The sequence below is a fragment of the Denticeps clupeoides genome, chromosome 19 (genome assembly GCF_900700375.1).
Source record: "Denticeps clupeoides chromosome 19, fDenClu1.1, whole genome shotgun sequence".
In the NCBI taxonomy this organism is placed as follows: Eukaryota; Metazoa; Chordata; class Actinopteri; order Clupeiformes; family Denticipitidae; genus Denticeps; species Denticeps clupeoides.
In genome coordinates, this window is record NC_041725.1 from 2,354,646 (window position 1) to 2,376,306 (window position 21,661).

At 40.7% G+C, this 21,661-nt stretch overlaps 1 protein-coding gene across 3 annotated transcripts in view; it reads right to left on the reverse strand.

Moving 5' to 3' along the window:
- Positions 1–21,661, reverse strand: part of b3gat1a (beta-1,3-glucuronyltransferase 1 (glucuronosyltransferase P) a) — a 65,337-nt gene that overhangs the window by 30,738 nt on the left and 12,938 nt on the right. For all 3 annotated transcript variants that reach the window (XM_028962596.1, XM_028962595.1, XM_028962597.1), the window contains exon 2: positions 1,030–1,221. The gene's annotated coding sequence lies outside the window, so the exon portion shown is untranslated. The remainder of the gene's footprint in view (positions 1–1,029; positions 1,222–21,661) is intronic.

A 21,661-nucleotide genomic window follows, 5' to 3' on the forward strand; every position in this document is an offset into this window, starting at 1 on the left:
GGTTTAAGGCAGCTTTGTGGCAGTACTTTCAGTTGCAAAGTTCATCCTTCTACGGAGGTTTCTCTTTTTGTCTGTCTCTGAAAAGCCTCTATCCATCCAACATCTGGCACTCTGTTGCAAGGCTGTCCGGCTCTCTACACACATCTATAAAAAGCACAAATATCTTCAACCATAAGGTGGATCTCACTAATAATATCATCCCAAGATTTCACAGATGGCTGAAAAACATAAATCTGCCATCTCCCTAATTTTTGCCACTCCCTAAACCCTTTCTCACACCTCCAGGCTGAAAAGTTTGTGTGCAGGAGTAGAGCAGGAGTAGTGCAGGGATGACTATGACAACTAAGCTGCTGTAACATGCTGTCAGTGTCCTTTGCTTTCTTTATCAGTCTCACTGGCTTTTAAAGGAATACTAAAATACCATGCAAAACAAAACTGAGGAGCCAGTGAGGGCCTTGCATTTTAATCATGAAAGATAAACTCCAGTAATGAGGAACAGAGGGATTTGGAACAACCCCCAAAGATTTTGCAAATATATTGCCTGTCTCCAGAAAAAATAAAACATAACAGGGGCTCTTTTTTTCCTGACTGACTCCAACCATTAATATATTTACCGCTTTGAATAATAATAAAACATGTTCTAAGGCTGCTGTTACATGTCTAATATTTGTTCAACACCAACACAGCCTGATTCAATATTATGATCGTCTGATTATTATATTGTTTAAACAGAAAATAATGGCGATAGACACATGTAGTTGTTTTGTCATTATTGTCACTATTGTCGAATTGTTTTGTATTTTGGCTTGTTGTTTTCAGTAGATAGAAGTGTGTTGGGTAATTTGTGTTTATTTTAATCAAAATTCCAACTAAAATATTGTTAAATTATAAACTGATTAGAAACTTGTTCTGAAGAGAATATGCTCTTGAAACTCACACCAGAACCACATAAACACACAAATTCCTCACAAAGAAGCAAGGAACCAACAACCTACAACTGTGACTTGAAAGGGATGCATCTGTACTCACAGCTAAAGCTCTTCCTCCCTTGTGATTTGGGCCAGTGTGGACGGGTTCTGCACTCCGGCGGTCTCAGACCTTCTTCATGTCCCCAAATGGAGCCACACTTGAAAAAGAGCTGGGAGATGTGCGGTGTCCCAAGTCCCTGGCAGCCGTCGACATCCAGACCACGTGCTGTGTCACGACCCTCCAGTCGAGCGGCTGTGGAGACAAGAACAGCCATCCGTCAGAGAGAATGGCCCATTCTCACACACAAAGGACTGCTTTCAGTGAAGGAGATGGTGGTAAATTGTAACGGGGAGGGAAGGGAGTGAGTGGGTGTGTGCGAAGAGAGGTGGGGACTGATTGAGAAAAGAGCACACATTGAAGTTCCTATACAGTAGTAGATCTCCTGAAGATGAGTTGATGCAGTTTGAGGGGATTACAAAAGACTTCACTGTCTTGAAACCCTACTGGTGACATATCTAAAAGCATATTGTTTAATGCAACAGTCCTATGGAAAAGGACACTGTTTATTAAGAAATATTGATTTATTTATTTTACACTTTCTGTCACTGACCTAGTGTGCTCTAACACCAAACCTAGGTTAGAGCACACTCATTTATTAAATTGACAATGGAAATTTCCACAGAGCCGTCCAGAAAGTCCCATTCTCTCCTGGGATTCATATGGTTAAACCCATCTGTGGAATGTCATTGCTGATGCTCACACAGAGTGATCGGATTTGGTGGGACTTCATTAGATTAGCTGCCTAATGACAAGCCGCTTGCTGATATTAGTCTGATCCCAATCCACCAGGGACTGACGACTTGTGAACAGAAGTGACTTTAGTCTCTGGCAATTAACTTATGATAATCAACACAGTATCAGCTATCAATCAGCTGTTAATTGGTGTGTGTGTGTGACTTCACTTATAGCTCCAAATAGTCAGACGTGCACTGTGATTTATTTACAGTAGATAGTAAGTATGTAGGTTGATGTAATGGCTAGGTTTATTGCTGTTGAGAGCAAGCTCGAATGTCGTTTATATGAATGATTATAGGACACTGACTATAATTTGCTATTCATTGTATTCTGCAAAAATAGAAAACGTTGAGCCAATCAATACACACCGAGACAGGCAGACAGACTCCCATAGGAACAAAGAGCATCACGTGTCTCAAAGACACACACGCACGCGCGCGCACACACACACACAGGCAGTTTTAGCCTGTCACTATGGTTACAACACCTATTATCCTTACATGGACATAGCTTGTGGAAGGACAGGACATGAGTGTTTGTGTGCTTACATTTAGGCTTCAAAGGGGCATATAGACAGTCTTTTAATACAACTAACCTTGGTCCTCACAAAGATATAAAGGAAACATGTATGTGAAGAGAGACAAAAACGGTTTTCTGTATGAGCAGCATGACCATGGTGTGACGATGCCTGAATTTCACTTGGTGGGGGCTTTTATTTTAGCGAATGGAAAAGGCAGTAGAATAACAAAGCCTCTCTGTTGAATCTTAGTTCAAGTGACACATAAGATAATGACAGGTGTTCAGCTGCCACTGAAGAGATCTGTCATTTTGGCCAAAATTGGTGAGTTTGTGCTAAAAGAATTATTCACGCTCTGGGAGTATGATTAATTCACACGTCCTAATGCAGAGTAAATACGTCTTTATTCTACCATAGCTGACCCAAATTAATTATTCATTACCTTCCAAGTTCAGAATGCATTTTGATGTTCTTGTTCAGGCTCAAGTTTTATTAATTTATTTTTGTTGAATATATTGCAAAAATATTGTCACAATGGTTTGACACAGCGAGGCAGTGGATTTTGAATGATGGCTGGACATGGCGAGGAAGGAGGACTCATACGCACGTCACAAAACGGGTTTAATACATAGTGCCCAGGGGAGACATCAAGTAACAATGACCCGACGGTGAACAGACACGAGCAGGGCAATTTTATACCGGCAAACACAGGTGAGGACAATCAGGAAACATTAACACAGAACAAACATGGAATTTCGGTCCGGATTGCAGCATTAGAGGATTGGCATGAAACATCTACTGGTGAGGTGGCGTTATGCATCCATTGGAATATGGAGGACCCGCTCCCTATGTTATTGTCACAAAAACATAATGATCCATAGTTGCAGATGATTAATGAAAGTATATTCTACATTTTGATTTGGTAATGGAGCTCCATAAATTCCATTAAAGTGTTATGTCCAGACCAATAATGGTGATTTTTACTGTAACCCAATGACTATTTGTATTCCAATGGGGTGTACACCCAGTACCAGATATGTTATTGTTTGACTAGATCAACTATGAAAAAGTAATCAGCTGTAGTCTTATTAGTTAGCCTGACATAAAAGTCCACCAATTATAACATAACATTAGATATGTTCATTTTCCTTCCAACTTTTTTAGTCTTTATCAATGTTACCAAACTAATATTACATGTATTGCAGCAAGCCACTACGGGCAACTGCGATATTTTGGGGTTATTATTTCAGGGCTAAACGGTTTGGGGGGGAAATTGTGATTACTGAGATTACTTAGATTACTGAGATCAATATTGATAAATGGCACTTGCTTACCTATCAATTAAAAAAATCACATAAAATAAATAATGATTAAATCTTTACATCACTGCAAATGTCATTTTCCCAATACTACAGCTTAATCAAAATAAATCAATCAATATTTTTTTTTCAAAAACTTACATTTACTATAGTATAGTTACATATTTACACATAGTAGTAAATATAGGAACTGCTTAATAGAAATGGGATATTTTAGGGTTTTAGGTGCTGATACAAATTTGTATTTTTTTGTTGGCACTACAAGTTCACCTTTGCCCGACTCCATATCTATTTCCCACATGGCCTGTAGTTGTGATATCACACACATGTAAATTGTGCGATGTGGTTGTTGATTTGAATGGCAAATTGTGGTGTGGCATTTGTATAAAACCCTGTAAAAATGTATAAAAAATAAATAAACCCCCAAGAGAATGACAATTTATATTATTATATTATTACGATTGTGCAACACTACACTTGTGAACCCGGAAGTACGCGTGGTGCCGTGACCAATGGATTACTTGTCTTATTTGAATTAGAAAAAAATAAATGTAGGAACTTTTTCTTTATTCCTGATTCAATAATTTCAGATAATTTCATGTCTGTGATGTCAGGAGATCATGTCCGATGGTGAGTGCAGAATTTAGCCATCTAGCTCCATAGGCGGTTGGCTAATTCCGATATCATACACAAAAATGCTAACTTTATTGGGTCTGCTGCATTTTTAAGACCTTTAACTCTGGATTTAAGGATTACTAGTCATTTAAATATTATTTAAGACCTTCATTTTTTGAAAATCCGTTTTTAAGATCCCCCTTTTTTAGGGATCTGCGGATACCTTGGTTGAGGGGAAAAGGAGAGTCATGGCCTTTTCAGTTCTATCAAACATTACACACTGCTGCTGTACAGTGGTGTGTACTGACATCCATCCTAAAGTATGAGAGACGGATAGCATAGGGCATCTGAATTGATCTGAAGACCTGCTGAGGTGGCCACTTCATCCCAGAACTGGATGTCTTCTTGAGGAACAGTTTTAAGACAACATTTCTCTCTCTTCCCCAGCAGGCTTGGTTTTTGCTGAAGGGCAATCCAATAGTGGAGTAATTAAACTACTAAAGTCATGATAACTTGCATGTGGGCTGATGGAATCAGCACGGGTTATCTGAAGTGTAATACAATTATGCACACGCTTACAAATGAGAAATAATTTGCTGTAGGTCAAACGCCATTTCTCATTCTTACTGCCTAGGAGCTTTCCATTAATCATTGATAGTGTCGAAAAGGCCAAACAATTAGTTCAGTGTGCAAGGTATGTTGGCAGGGCAAGAGTCTAGACAGCAATTTCTCTACAATACAGCTGTTTTCTATCATGGTATCTGTGAAAAATGTATTACCTTCACTATAGAACTTTGTGGTTGTCTGATTCATAGATGGGTGTCTTACCCACTAGGCTACTACCATCCAACCCAACCAAAGTCACAGGTTCATCCCCCACTTACTACCATTGTGTCCCAGAGCAATAAACTTAACTGCTAGTTTCTCCAGAGGGACTGTCCCAGTTTAAATTAAACTACTGTCAATACTAACTGCAAGGGGCTATGGATAAATGCTGTAAATGCTCCAAATGTTGTTCTCAGTTTCATTCTTGTTAAAGTGAAAGTAAAGTGACTGTCATTATGATGCACAGCAAGCACAGCACACTGCACACAATGAAATGTGTCTTCTGCATTTAACCCACCACCTTAGTGAGCAGTTTGGGGAGCAGTGTGTGGGGGCGGTGCTTTACCTCAGTGGCACCTTGGCGGTTTGGGATTCGGCAACTTTCCAAATACGGGGCCGTTTCCTTAGCCGCAAGGCCACAGTTACAACAAGCACAGAGCACACACTTAGTGATTTCCACGTACTGCACTACCATGTGAGAAAAAGAGCATAGATTACCATGGCAACATATTAACACTGCACAACCTCTGCTGGCGATGGATTAGGTGATTGATCTAAAGGGATATCTGCCCAGCTTACAATTTACGTATGTACAAAAGAAAAACTTACACACTTATTCATTATTCACTTGAATATGGTCACTGTTGTCATTATGAATGCATTGGTTTTGTACACATCGGGTTTGTCATGCCAACTCTACATCCAACCTTGTTATCATCTGCAAACTTAGTCTTGTGGTAACTGTAACTATAGGAGATGCAGAGCTAAATGATTCAACAAAGTGCATATGAATGCAGTGGGAAGTCATTTACCAGATCTTGTCTCTCACTGTGTCACCTTGGCTTTTATGTGACGTGAAACTTCTAAATCCTACTGGCTTATTTAAGCAGCAGTGATTCAGGACCAGTTATTTATGTCTAAAGAGACATGAATAACAATGTTTTTCACAGCAGTTACAGTACCAATCAATGAATTAGTCATAGTTCTAAACTTGCATGTACTTTACAGCAGGACAGGCATTAGCAGTACTAACCAAGGGGTTGAAGTGTTGCCCCTCGGGGTCATCCAATCTTGCTAAATGAATGTGAAAAATCTAAATACTGTCCCTGACAAATGATGGAGGAAGCTTGTGCCCCGGCACATCCCAGCAGGCCTCAAGTTAACGGATATGCTAATTAGCCCTGAATGACACACTGATGAACTAGCCTAATAGTGGTCAGGGATTTCACTGCGGGCTTTCTCACTGTTGCTTGCACCATGGTGTGCTCGAGGTGTGATAATTTCACGTTGCTGAGGATGGCATCAACTACTGCTTCTGGTTTCTCTGGATTAACAGAACACTGGTGATTTTGGTGACAGTGAAAATCACTACTGCTGAAAATCTCCCACCTATTCTGCCACTATCACCTGTGACAGTGGTATATTATTGGGAGATTCATCTTGGTGTTGGTCATGGTATATTTTTGGCTAAACATGCAGTTTATTACTTTGGAGCTCTCACCAATAGATAATTGCCAAAAGAAGTATAACATGTTCATTTCTCTACACAGGTTAACCTGCTTCAACACATTAACAAAAATCTAACTATTTAGTAAGTGAAAGAAAATTTAAAGCCAACAATGCAACCCTTGAAGACACATTAAATTACAAGTGATGTTGCCACAGGTTTCATTCAATGAAGAAAGAGACCAAATTGCAATGACAGGGTAATGGTTTCTTTGAACAAAATCATTTAAAATTTGCAACAAAAAGAAAGCAGTGGTTATCCAGTATACACTCATCACACACAGACTCCTGGACCATTCCATTGTAGGTATTGGACCATTCCATTGTAAGTATTTGTACAAGAAGACAAAGAGAAGCCTGCTTGCCTGGTGGACCTAAGCAAGCTACACTGAACACTGCACTGAAATGGTGATTATTATTAAAAACACTATATCCAGTCATGTAACTCCATCACACATAGCAATACTTAAAAAAAGATTGCAGAAGAAAAGAAAGTTAAAACCACTTAGGTGCCACTGAGTATCAGGAGTCTGTGGACTAAATTTCAGCATTTAGTTGGTATGTTTGTGATAAGATTCATACCTGGCTACAAAAATGCCACTATTAATTCATATTGTAGGTTTACTCAGTAAGGAACTGTGCTTTTTTAATGTAGCAAAGTAAAAATGAGTGGTGAAATTACAGCCTTTTGTTACTTTAGCCCTGGTTAATGTACCTCAATCCCTAGATTTCAGTGCAGTGCGCACTGAAATACAGATTTCTGTGTTATGAGATTGTACAAGAAGATTGTTTTCCTGGTGTTCTCTGACTTTATTCTTCCTGCAGGAAGTATTCACATCCCTATGAAAAAACCATATCTCATTCCCGGCGGGGGAAAGTGCTTTTATTAGGCACATTTATTGTTTGTTCTACTCCATCATTTAGATGCACAGCCACAACCATGTTCAGCGGCAATCGGCACAAAACAGACAAAGGACAGGAAACAGTCAGAGCCCACATAAAAATGTACTTTATCTTGCGCTGCCACGCTCAACCCGAATAACTCATCTCTGTAGGGCAGGCTCATATGCTCAGAGAAGAATGGTTTCATGACAGCACTTCCACCTACACGAGCCTCAGCCCTCCTACACCTATTCTCAAGAGCTGTATGCGCTGAAGGATTCATTACATACGATGGTCGATTATTATCTGAATAACACACCTGAATAAAGTGCATATTTTTCAAATAATAATAGATCAGAGTCCTGCTCTTATAAGGTCCCTCTTAAAAATATACATTTAAAATCCCATTATAAAAGAATATGTTAACTAAAGTGGTAAATAGAAAGTAACAAATGCAACATGCAGCCATGCAGTTTATTAACACTGTTTTTCTCCATGGCAGTAACACCGTATTCTGGGACCTTAAGCCGCCACAGGTGCAGCAGTGCAAACAATGAAATATCCCATTAACGTGCCTCAGCAATTGAATTTGGCTAGTGAGGAAATTGCCAGCAACTCCCATGGCAGCTCAGGCGAAGGGATGCTGTTTAAAGTTACTATACCTTCTACCGGAGCAGGGGGGAAGGACACAAATTACTCAGCATGGGACTGACATCTGCGCAATGACTGCTGGTGAGAATGGGGCCTTCCATTAGAAAAATCTGGAGATGAACTTCTTCATGGTGTGGGAGACCGGTGATCTACTCTGCATTTGGTGAGTACCTGAGGTGCAGTGCTGCATGCTGGCTGCGTCATTGTTATTAAAATCACTTTCAAAATATATGATAAGGTGTGTTTTATTGAAGTGCAATATTTTTAATTTTAGTGGACCTCTTAAATCCACACCTAAAAAGTGAATAATTTCTACATAATGAGGAAGATTAATATGATTTATGTTGAAGCGAAGGAGATTACTCATGCTAAACGGTTCAAACAATGTAAACGACTACATTTAAAATATTAAAATGTTAAAACATCTAGAGGCAGAAAGAACAACCAAAAAAATCTCGATCATAGTGCTTTGTGAGGTCAACTAGAGGCAACCTTTTCTGCACAGCAGAAGTGATGCTGAAATGCATTATGGGAATTTACTTGGGCCTGCCCACTGACGTCCTGTGACATGTCTGATAAAGACAAAGATGAATAGCTCTGTCTTTCATTAGAGTGAGAGTGCGACAGCTCTCTGAGTTTAATTTAGCCCGCACTATACTGTACAAAGACATTTTTTCTGTTTCATCTCTTCATCTCAGCCACTCAGCTCAGACTCTGCTTTGCTGAAGCCGTCATTCTTCTATTATTAAAATAAAAAGTTTCACAAATTCTGCTTGTACATAAACTGAGATTATGATTTAATATACCCATTTTTCTTTTTTTTCAGTAGCATTAAGATCAGGCCTGTACTGTCTCACGTTCCGTTGCTATAAATGGGACGAGTGACCCTGTTGCTGCTTCTTGTGTTTCTGCTTTGGCTGCATTATTTTACCATAAAGAATGTTACAGTGGTCTAAGCATCCATGGCAATACATGTACTGCAGAAAAACTAAACTGTTTTGTGCTGCTTTGTATGTCATTTGGTGGTTTTTGAACAATCATACGGCTGGAGGGACATTGATGAAGAAGGGGAGCGATAGCTGTCAATGTGATCACTGTCACACCCGAGGTCCTTTGGAAATGAGCGTGACTGTGTTGCTTTTGTCCCTCTGGCCGCACAGTGCGGTCACAGTGACACTGTAGTTCAGTGATGTGAGGCAGCAGATTTGCTGTGTCATATCTTTCAGCATGGCCACGGCCTAATTACCAAGAGAGCGCTGCAGGACCATGTGTCCAAGTGAGGTGTGAGCGCAGGGTAAGTGTCACCCTGGCATGGCAGAACTCAGTCATTTTACACCCCGTTTCCATTTTCCCAGAGCTACAGCTGTAATGAGTTCTCAGCAAGGTGAAACCAGTAACCAGGTCCTTGATTTTGATTTATTCTGCATATTCTTTCTTCCTTATGAAGCCAGACTGGCGTGCATGAGTGTGAATGCAGATCTGATGGAGCAGCTGCACGGACATGCCCTATGGGAGCAGCAAATGGGATCAGGCTTGCCTGCTAGAGCAGAAAGCCCAGTTAGTTACAATGAGCGCAAAGCATTGGGTCACAGGGAAAAGAAAAGAAAAAGTCCTGATACATAAAATCAAATAAACCATACGAGGCCACAACGTTTTAAACTTCACACTTCGAGAAAAACTATGCTGCATTTGGGCGCGAAGGGCAGAAAAGGAAGTGTTGCCATGGAAACAGCCGCATGTTGACAAAAGCTGAATGACATCAAGCATTCAGGGCAGACTGTGCTGAACACACTGGAGCACATTGGATCATGTACTTGTCACATCCTAATTAGAAAAAGAAGTTGCAGCCCTTTACAGTTGTACAGCAGAGCAACATGAACTGACAGGGGAGGATCTCTCCTGCTCCTTTCTTCCTTCAATTTCTTTTTTTTTTGGACGAAACAGCTTTTTGGAATAGGCAGTGTATTGAAAACTGCAGTTCTCTTCATTTTGCATTTGAAAGCTTTCCTTACAACCTTCTCATGGTCCACCAGCATGCAATGCACATTTGTTTGTTCAGGATTCTGTGATCCTGGCTTGACTATTATGAATCGCATGATTGGATATGTGTATATATCCCACTCCTCCAAATCAAATCCAAACTCTCATGTATTTAAGGCTGCCAGTGGCCTTAACTCAACATCACCGACCAGCAAAGAACAGATCCTCCTGTCACGGCGCTCATCATCAAAGAGTATCAGGCAATACGGTGTTCTGCCCCTTGTCTTGTTGACAAGAAGCAAGGGTAGAAGTAACAACTCAGTCTCCTTCTTATTAGAACAGATTCCCTGCATTTTCCGTTACCTGCACAAGCTATTGCACAAGATATTGGATTCAACATTATTTGCATCACACATTTTTCACTGACAGTGAGCACAACTTTCTGCATCCCAGCAGAAAGGATTATTATTAGGACGGGTACACTCCAACTCCCTAACGTTCCACAGTAACTGACTCACCACCAAAGCCTGGCTATGCCTGTCAGAAGCTGCCAGCTTCAAGGGTACGAGGAGGTGAGTTGTCGTTGCGCCACAGGAGGCAGACCCTTCCCATTGGATGTTGCTCTGCACAATGGCTGTGTCTTTACCGGCACTCTGTGGCAGAGCTGGTGTTGGGTCTTATCATAATTCACCGAGGGGTGGTCTGGGTGGAAAAAAAACATTTGCTCTGCAGGCGGCATTTGATTTTGAACAGAAATGAAAAGCCTGTTTACTTTGAGAATAAAGTCCTCCTCTCCGGCTTTGTGTTTCTGATCTCTCACGTTGTTAAATCCGATAACATTTGTGATCACCTAGCCGGGTATAATTAAGAGGCCATGATTAAAAAGGAATAAAAAAGAAAAGCTTTCCAGAGGGATCGTTCTGCAAACTGAGCGGAACCTGCCCCAGAACCAATAAAATATACAGTGATTATTCATTTTACTCCTCTGCACCATGAACACAAGAAATCAATAACATCTGCAAACAACCCAGCATACACAAATTGCTAAATCACTCACCATAAAACAAATGCATGGCAAAACAAAAGGAACTGGATGCAGCGGGACCCCCTGGGCCAATACTTTATGCCCCTAACCCCTTCATAATGTATTGTAAATAAATTTCTGACCCTCGTGTATTTCTGCATAAATTTCAACACTTTGTAGATCATTTCAGTTGTACACTCCCCCATATGCAGCAAGCTTTCCTATGTAGGTCACATTTGTAATGCACTGTGTGCTGTACCTAATAGAATAGTGTGTGTAAACGTGTGCAAACATTCCAGTATGTGCAAATCTCCATTGGCCTTTCATAACCTTGATGGGAATTCAAAATCCAAAAGCAAGAATACATGGCAATGTCTAGTAACATAGTGGTAGTTTCTTAGTGTGTTACATGATTGCCTGTGAACCCTGATCCTGAAACATCTCAGAAAATATTTGGCTAATACTCTAGGGGCATTCTCTAACCTGTAACTAATGATGAAGTCACTCTACGTAGATAAGACCATCAGCTAAATGCCAGGTCATGTATTAATATCACCTATGGTAGTATCAGTGGGGCAGTGGTGAGGTGCCAGTACCACCCCCACACACTGCTCCCCGGTTGCCCGGCTGTCATGGCTGCTCACTAAGAGTGAGCAGAGTACACATTTCGTTGTGTGCACCGTGTGCTGTGCTTGCAGTGTCTCATAAATCACTTCACTTTCACTTCATATTTTGCTTAAAGTCCATGTACAGTAGTTTGTCTCTACTAAGACAAACTCACATTGTGAAACCAATCAGTGTAATAATCTACAAAGTGTGTTCTAATAAGAAGAACAAAAAACAAGGTTCTTAAAAGCTTGTATCATTACAGCCACATAATTGCGAGACTGTAACTTTTAGTACCTCATGATGACCATTTCACCCCTAGTTTTTAAAGTCATGGGTGGATTTTAGCACCACGTTTTCTGAAGCAGGCCGATTTAAATATGTAGTTGAACAACGTCACCTGTTCTTAAAGCCAATTGGCTTTGTAATGGCTTTGACACAAACATCTCCCTGGTCACACATCAAATGGAGAATTAGAGAGCGAAAGCCCTTTTCTCCTTCCGAGGCCATTAGCCAAGATCCTCTCAGGACACGGTGTTCAGCGAGAGATGCTAAATGGAAACTTGATGAAGAGGAAATACAATGGATTTGGCCATTTAAGAGAGTCTCAAATAAGCTGTCAGAATGCAACAGTCCTTCCACGAGGCAAATGGCAGAATGGCTACACTGCTGGCTACAAACGACTCCGTTCTTGGTACCGTGTTGCAGCCTCATTATTGGTTGAGAGAGGCTGAATAGCATTTTGAAAGCACAGCTAGGTTCCTGACCTCATTAACTGGAGCTGTCCACAAACAAATGTCTCCATAATAGATAGGAGAGCCAAGCAGCTCTGAAAAGAAGCAAAATTGTGGCTTCAGCAGGGCACACACAATAATAGAGAGAGAGGGAGTATTGGTGTATATTTACACCATAGAACTGGGTGGAAAGAAGAGGAATGGGATAATAAAACTTTCATTTGTACCAGAGATGCTGAGTCGCCTAGTTATTTTCTGGGAAAAGGCTGGTGTGCCTGTGTGATGGTAGTTAGTGTGCTGTGTGTATGTAACAGGGCTTGATGTACATGGCCCTGTTCTAATGCTTTGAGTGCGAGTCCACAGCCTCTGCTTGTACATGAAGTGCTTTTAAAAAAAATACATATGTACTGACTAGTTCCCAACTGAATTATAAAAACCTTTAAGTGGGTGGGGAAAAAAGCAGTCGAACTGTTGCTTTGGCAGAGGGGAATTTAGATCCATTTGGCTGGTTGGCACTCTTGGAAAAATTAATTTATTTAAATGATTTCTATGCATTTTACAGTATTGGTTTCTGACTGTGCTCAATTTGAGTCTGAGTGATGTGTAATAGATGATTTTGTTTAATCACATTTGAGTACTACAAAAAAAAAAGGAAACGTGACCTAATAAGGATGCATCTACACTGGAAGTTTGAATGGAATGTGGCTCCTTTGCATTCTTTCACTCTATCTGCTGACATGGCTGCAGCCCTTCAAGCATCAATTAAGGCTTTATTGAACTCCACTAAAAGCACAGAGTGATTAGTATGGCTCGCTTACAGATTCAGGTAATCTGACCACCGCTTTAGCAGCAGAGAGCCATTCAGAGATGAAATCGAGGTGAGGATGAGAGGTCCCTGCAGTCCAGCCTTAGTTTTTCCTTATCCAGCCAGACATCCGGAGGGACCGGTGTGTTCCTTTTTCATTTGGAAATGTTTGCGAGTGGATGCCAAAAGGTGACTGCCATTTTACCAGCAATATATCTGTGTTCACACATCTCAAACATCGTCTGTTCACCCAGCTCTGCTGGACATGACAACCAGGCTTGTGGAGGTTCAGGGATTGGAGTCTTCCTCCTAAGACTGAAATCAATGATTTAATATACAGACTTAGCGTTCATAACCCCACTGTCAATAACAAAATACCTGACCAAACTGGGGAATGTCTCTTGCTAGTATGTGTAATTAACGCATCCTAATAAAGATTTGCTCATCAAGGCTAATATTGATGCCCATTGTTATCGCAATTGTGAACACTGTGCATCTCAGCTCACAATTTGACCCATGTCGTGCTGCCTTCTGTGAATTATTGTAGTAGCTGCAAATGTGGTGTGGAATCCACATTAATCTAAAGAAAGCATTTAAATCTCATAAAAAAGAAACACCTTGTAATTAAGTTGCCCCATCCATCTAGTTATTCATACGCCATGGTAGAGTGATCAAGCTCTAAGAGCAAAAACAAACCAAAAGAAGCTCTTACTCTTTTGACTATTTAAACAATCTGTAAAATCTCTCTCAAATGCATATGTTTTTGTTGCAGAACAATAATAATACAATTGAGTAAATAGCCAATATCATGTTTTTTCTCTGTATATAGATTTGCTTATTTTTTTATAAAATGTAAGGCAATGGTATCCATGTTACTGTTCATTTCTACATCAAGATATTTTTGAGTCAAGACAAATCTTTAATTCAGTCACTGCTAGTGTTGTAGTCGAGACCACCTAAACTAAGACCAAGACACTGCTGAGACTTGAGGGTACCGAAACCAAGACACACTAAGGTGAGACCAAGACCGAGGCTGGTCAAGGCCAAGACCAAAACCGAAAATAAACTAGGGCTTGTATCAACATCACACTACTCAGATCAACTGTAGAGAAAAAAGGCATTTCTGTAAAATGTTATTATTCATATTATTCAATTATATTGCCCATATGCCTCTCATTTAAAATCTCCCAGTGTCATGATCCAGTCAGGCAGGGGCTACTCCGAGTCCGGAGTTCGGGCCGGAGTTTCATGTTGGTCCTGTGTTATGTTTCCTGATTGTTATCACCTGTGTACAATTGTATAAAGCTATTCTGTTTGTGTCTGTTCGCCGTCGTGTCATTGTTTGGTGATGTTCCCCTTGTCCTGTATACCATGTATTAAACCCCTGTCTCATGCCGTCGTGCTTATGCGTCCTTCTTCCTCGCCATGTCCAGCCATCGTGACAAAATGACTCGACCAAATTTGGACACAGCCGAAGCCGCCCCACCGAGATCCAAGGAGCTGTGCTTTGCCGGGAGGATGATTCCGTGGATGGTCGCACAGTGCAGGTGCTCCCGGCAATAACCAAGATGAGGAGAGCGGCGGACTTCCCATCGGGCATGCCGGAGACTGTCCGGAGCAGCGGGCGCTGTGGACGGTGGACAGGATGCCGGTCCCCCACAGATGAGCCGTGCTTTGGCTCGGGCCTGAAGCAGTCAGTGCAGGACAGCTACCGCTTGTATTTATGGACTTCCTCCCCCCTTTCATGGACGTTTTTGGGTGGCACGCCAGGAGTCGCGCCTTGGAGGGAGAGTAATGTCATGATCTGGTCCGGCAGGGGCTACTCAGGAGTTCGGACCGGAGTTTCATGTTGGTCCTGTGTTATTATGTTTCAGGATTGTTATCACCTGTGTATAATTGTATAAAGCTGCCCTGTTAGTGTCTGTTCACCGTCGGGTCATTGTTTGGTGATGTTCCCGTTCTGTTTACCATGTATTAAACCTCTGTCTCGTGACGTTGTGCATCCTTCTTCCTCATCATGTCCAGCCATTTGTCATAGTTATAAGGCCTAGTGGAAATAATATTCTCAGCAATCCACTCCATGGGATGTGCCAGAAAGATGTTCATATTAAGTCTCTTATACCAGGGAATACACACCTCGGGTAAGATATGAATATGGCTATGTAATGATCCCTTGTTTTGTATTGAACACAATGGACCATGAGTTGGGAAAAAAATATTTAAAAAAATTTACTCTAAATTAATTTACATCTCTAAAAATCTTAAGATACACAATATTTAATCTACATTCTGCTTCTGGTTTACATCCATGTAAAATGGATTGGACAGTTATTTGGTATTCACAGAAAAAAATGAATAAAATGTCATGCTGGACAAGAGTGTCTGTACATAAATGTAAATTCATGCTGATTGTTTATTTCAATTGGAAGGTGACACTCACTTGCATCCTTGCTCAGTTACAGCTGCAGCACCAGAATATGCTCAGTGGCAAATACTGAATGTGTGTCTTCCTCTGACGGAAGGCGAGACACAGGTGTGCCGGATATTTAGACCATTCTTCAGCTGTCTGATGCCCGCAGCTCCAGCTGCTGCTGCAGTCGTCTTCTAACCCCCCCTCCTTCCTATCCTTTACCCAGACTGTAATGGATCTGACTGCAAGGTCATTTCAATTCTCACATTCGGCTTTCCTCAATTCTGCTCAGTTTGAAGGGCTTGGGCAAAGTAATTGCTCACAAGACTAGTGATCTCTGGTGCCTTTCATTTTCAGGATATTCAAACAATTCAAACTTGAAAAAAGGAAACTGTTGAAAGAATTACAAGTGTATTATGTGAAAAGAAATGAAAAGAAATACTGGGATGAAGCGTCCATTGAAACTAAATAGGTGATTAAAGGCTAGAAAAAAACTATTAGCTTTCAAATGAAAGCACTAATAAAAATTATTTAGTTAATACTGGACTCTCTAGATTATATAATTGCTAAATATTTCTTGAACCAATAGGAGAACTGTACATTTTAATTGCTACAACTTGTAAATCAGGCTTAATAGAAGACTGGGGACCAGTCTTGCTTGCAGGCAAGGTAATCCAAATGCACAGTAGATAACTGTCATTACCAGACATGCAAGGGTCCTCAGTCAAGAGGGGTTGCAGCTGCAACATCTCTATATAGTCACCTGCCGTGTGATGCCCTCTGCTTTGGGAATGGGAAATTACCAGGGCATCACACAATCCAGGTTAATTTCTCCTCGGAGAATAAAACCTCCTTCCACTTTTTAAATGTCCCATGATTGCACATCAGTCACATGTGCAAACAGCATTTAAGATTGTGATGTGTGTTTTAATGTATGGTAAGAGACCTTTGACCCTCCATATTTAGTGCCCATAAACTTTAATCATTTACTTTTTATGAAAATAATAAATAGCTTCAACAGCTTCCCTAAATCAAAGTATTCATGAATTATGCCTGCACCTGTCTACAATTGCTGTTGGAGAATTGCACTATCACTACCCATCATGCTGTGGCACATGGATGCTTTGATCCAGTGGCAGATAATGTCAGTTTATATTGTCCAAAAGCCAAATGAATTCTACTGTGCTGTGTCAACATCTTTCTGCATCTTTCATGGGCAGGATGTTACATGATGAGAATCTTCATGCCTGTCAGTGTTCGTATCTTATTGCCTTCACTGAACAGAAGCGTGCAGTCGATCTCACTTCATGGTCAATGCATGCCAGAGGGTTTATCTCATTAACATGAACCCTGGGATGACTTTGTAGGAACAGAACTTGTTCTGACTCGAATGACCTTATTTTCAAGATCAGGACCATGTGCCAGGCATGATTCAGCATGTTATATGCAGTGAGGCACGGTGACACTGAAGTGACTCACCCTCTACCGATGAGACACACATGTCTCCAAAATCCCTTGACTTTCTTAATAAAGCTATTTTAAAAGAGGTAATAAAATTCTCTCCCATGAGAATGTTGCAGTTTAACACAACTGTTAATGTACGGTTGTTTTACTCGTTGATCACAAAGAACACTAGCTTTTCAGTGTTTAGTACATCGAGAAAAATATTTCTGAGGTACAATATTAATCACTATTGTAGGTGATATATATGAATGTTCTGATGAGTAAAAAAAAAAAAAAAACACTTCCCTGATTTGAATATTACAGAAAAGATTCTGTGCTGCTGCTTTACGCTAAGCCAAATGCCAAAGCCACAAAAATGTCCTTAGAGTAGAACTTTTAGCAGATCAGACTTTAGTCACGCACTTCAGCATTTCCACCCATCCACCATTATACCCACCACCCAAACACTGCAGAAAAAATGCTGTCTGGATCCTGCATTTAGCCTGTTATGCAGGCCTGTGTAAGTTAATTCCTGAATCTGCTTACAAGGTAGTAGAGGATAATGTGCATTTGCTAAAAACGCAAAAATCTCCCTCTGAGAGCGGACAGAGGGTGTGTGGGATGGACATTTGCCCTTGGATCCCTGGCCACAATGGGTCATGGATGGGCTAGAGGAATCTGCTAGAGAAAAATCTTTAATCCTGTCATTTTACACTTTGTAACATTACTACATTTTACTTTGAAGTGGTCAATTGAATGATATTTTATTATACACTGAGAAGAAATGAAGGAAATTACTGATTTCTGAGGTCATGAAGTACTCAAAATAATTTTGAGTCTGGATTTCCAAGCCAAACCTGACAAGTCCAGAAAAGACGAGTCTTTACTTGATGTACTTTTACATCACCCTTTTATTTTAGGGTACATCACATAAACCCTGCCAACAGTCAATCACTACTTAATACTCATCTTGACTTACACATAACCAAACTGACAGCATTCCGAAGACAACATTAGAGGATTACAGGTAAATACTTTGGTGGAACAGTGCTGAGGAACAAAAGAGAGACAGACAAGGGCATGGGGGGAAATGGAGTGAATGAGAGAGGTAGACAGACTGAGTTTGCGAGAATACTTTGGTAAAACAATACTATTAAAAAAAATGCCTCGAGGTGACACATAGGAAATTGCATTTTTGTGATTGATGCCTCTGACAGTTTTTCGTGTCACTCTGAATTTCTTGGGAGAATGAGCCCAAGATTAACAGCGTGCCCCCACACACTTATAGGAACAAAGAGCATCACAAAAGGTCGCTCCAGACAAGATGAGGTTGTCAAGCATTTGTGTTCTTCATGTTTGATTTTCTTGCTGTGTAATGCATACATTGCAGAATGATTCTAGCTTTTCATTCAGTGAAAGCACTCCTGGGATTTAGTTCATTTACACTTTGAACTCATTATTAGGTGTATTCCACATAAGTGTTTATGTAGAATCGAATGACCTATGCCACGTGCATGTATGCAGCATCCTTATTTGTAAGAAAAATGTTCTGCTCTGCTCTTGTACACTTGGGTCCAATTGGAATTTTAAGTAAATTTTACAAGAAAGCAGAATGAAACTACTAATCAAATTTGTAATAACTGTAACTATACAGTTCTCTCAATAGACTGCTGACTGTTTCTGGATCCGATTACCATTATTGATGCCAACTTAAACCTTGCTTGTACAAATTATTACACTCTCATTACAACCCCATCTCATGACCCACAGATAAGAACCCAATATTTTTTTTATCTAGCTCATTATCTAACTCATTCATGTAAATTTGCTTATTTAAACTGATGTAACAGATTCAATAATGTCAGGCTCCATTGTTCTTCTGTCTTTCCTGATTTCTCCTACACAACCCCCCCCTCCCCCAAACACACACACACACACACACACACACTTACCCCTTTGCATGTTTTCTTCTCATTGCATCGATCACATGCTTCTCTATCACATGCAATCACTCTCAGCACTTTACACATCTGCACAGCACAACCATGTACACCACATCAATTACCTCTTTACAGCTTGCACAGACATATAGGAGACACACAAGCATGTACACACTCACCCATATTCATTCATTTAAGACTTACATGCAGCATGCAACATTAGCTACAAACACACATCTATGGGCATACTAAGGTTTGTCACATGGAATGCGCATGGAGCTGGCATATTTAGCCAACTTAAAAAAACTACAGGCAGATGTTGTTGTTTTTTTTTTTGTTTTTTTTTCAAAAAACAGACTTGACACAGCGACGGATGACCCAAAAAAACCTGCCCTCTTCTCCCCCGCTGTTGCATGCCAGCTGAACTTTCTCCTGCTCCTTCCACGCCAGACGCAGCCTTTCAGCTGCCTGTACCTTGCCTGCTTCTCCTCCAAGGAGCAGTCGCCCTTAGTTCCGACAATCAGTTTGAAATTATTTCCCATTTGACTAAAACAATACACTGTAAAAATAAAAACTAAAATGCTTAACAGCCAGATCATGTAATTGTGGCATAGGCAGTTGAGAGAACTTAGAAATGCTTTGCAGCTGGTTGCCTTATTTATTTTACAGTGTAGTAATTAATCTTTGTGGTTAATGAATATTAACTTCATTGATATAGTGTTTAATCTGTTTTTAATGTTATTTCAATAAATGACTGTGCTCACATCCAAACAGTACAAAAGACAACGCAAAGTATCTTATAAATACAGCTGTAGTTGGCAGTTCCAAGTCTTCCAGCCCTTCTCCACACACACTCATAGCTAACCACCACACGTTGTCACCGTGGCAACAGGAGGAGCAAGTCAACCTGGGCAGAAAGCGGCTCTGCGCCAGGCTCCACACTCCAGACTGTCCATTCTCGCCCACTTTGTGCCAGGTCTTGATACATTCATGGTCATGGAACTCCCTCTGCCCTAAAGAGAGTCCTTAGCTACATAGACCCAGACAGAAGAGGACATTACGCACCAGGAAGTATTTGTCACGTCTATGACTTGGAACCCCACCCCTAACCTAGAGGAGTCACAAAACAGCATTAGGGAAATTTTTCCACTGAAATGACTTCAAGGCCTTGTGATGGACTCACCCTCACTATTTCACTATGGACTTCATAGTACATTAGTACATATTACTAAAATAGAGCTACATTCTCTTGAAAAAAACATTACATCCCTGGTATCGATGTGCTGACATGGTGTTATATGAATTAATGTATTCTTCTTTATCTACAAGGACTGAAAAGCAGAATGAAACAAAAGCGAATATATGCAATGTGTCACTCGCCGTCAGACTAATCCGCACTGTGCACTGACAAACACTACAGACAAAAGGGAGGCATTTACACACTGATGCAGAGGTGTACACTATCTGGCTAATCAGGGAACATGCTGTTGGAATGAAAGCCAATCTCTATAAGACCTGCACTGGCATGGCGGGGGTGTGACGGATGTAGATAAAGCCCACATGCTGCATACTTGAACTGACAACAGGATATTATATTAATTTTTCCTTAGTGGGTCATGCATTAATCTATTATTCATGAGATGATTGCATATGAACTGGGAAAAAAATACATGTCTGCAAATATAGATAATGACTTCAAAAAGAAAAATGTTGACAGTGAGCGTCAGTGTTAACTTGCTGTTATTTTTTATGCAGCTTTGACATCTTTGCCTCAACATCGTGCAAACAAGAGATTGTGCTCTCTTTCTCTCTCTCTCAGTTGGATTCAGTGTTAGTCATAATGCAAAACAATGCTTCAGCCCCTTCTGAGTCCATCAGTCATGACTCAGTGATGCTTAAACTTGCAAAAAAAAAAAAAAAAATGAAATCCACAACCATTACGGCCCAGGCCTGTGATTTTCATACAGCAATGCCCCATACAGTGTGATTTATCACATGGCATATGTGAAAATGATATCACCTCGTACTTCTACCTTTGTGGTCTCTCAGCTCGCCACAGCGGTATTGAATGTGAATTCATTATCAGCATCAGGGTGGGCTCTGAGCGTCAATCTTTTACAAGATGGACTCCGGTTTTATGGGATGGGCGTAAAACTGTCACAGTGACAGAGGAATTGAACAATCCTTAAAGTGTATTTATTACCATCAAGAAGCAGCCAATTGTAATTATAACCTCGCAGCTGAACATCCAGGGGAAATATTTTGGTGAAATGAACTGTGTGACTAAGTCTGACAGTAGTAATTGGTTTGTTCCCATGAATCATGCACCAGAGCCTATTCTTGGCCTTGCGTTGTCCTTATTAACATTATCTCTACTGTAAGAAACAGCACAAGACGGTCCCCCCAAAAACCACGCTGTCACTCACACAGAAGCAGAACGAGCACTCCTACCTGGAGCCAATTTGTGACAGCAACGGCCTAATCTAGCAATGCTACATTCACACTGCCTGGCTGAGCCTGAAAATCCATATTTATATCCAGGAATAAGCCGCAGTGCTGCAGCTTTCCAGACGGAACAGTTGCGGTGAGAGTTCGCTGCACAGAGGAGCGTAATTGGCCGTTGTTTTGACATTATTCCTC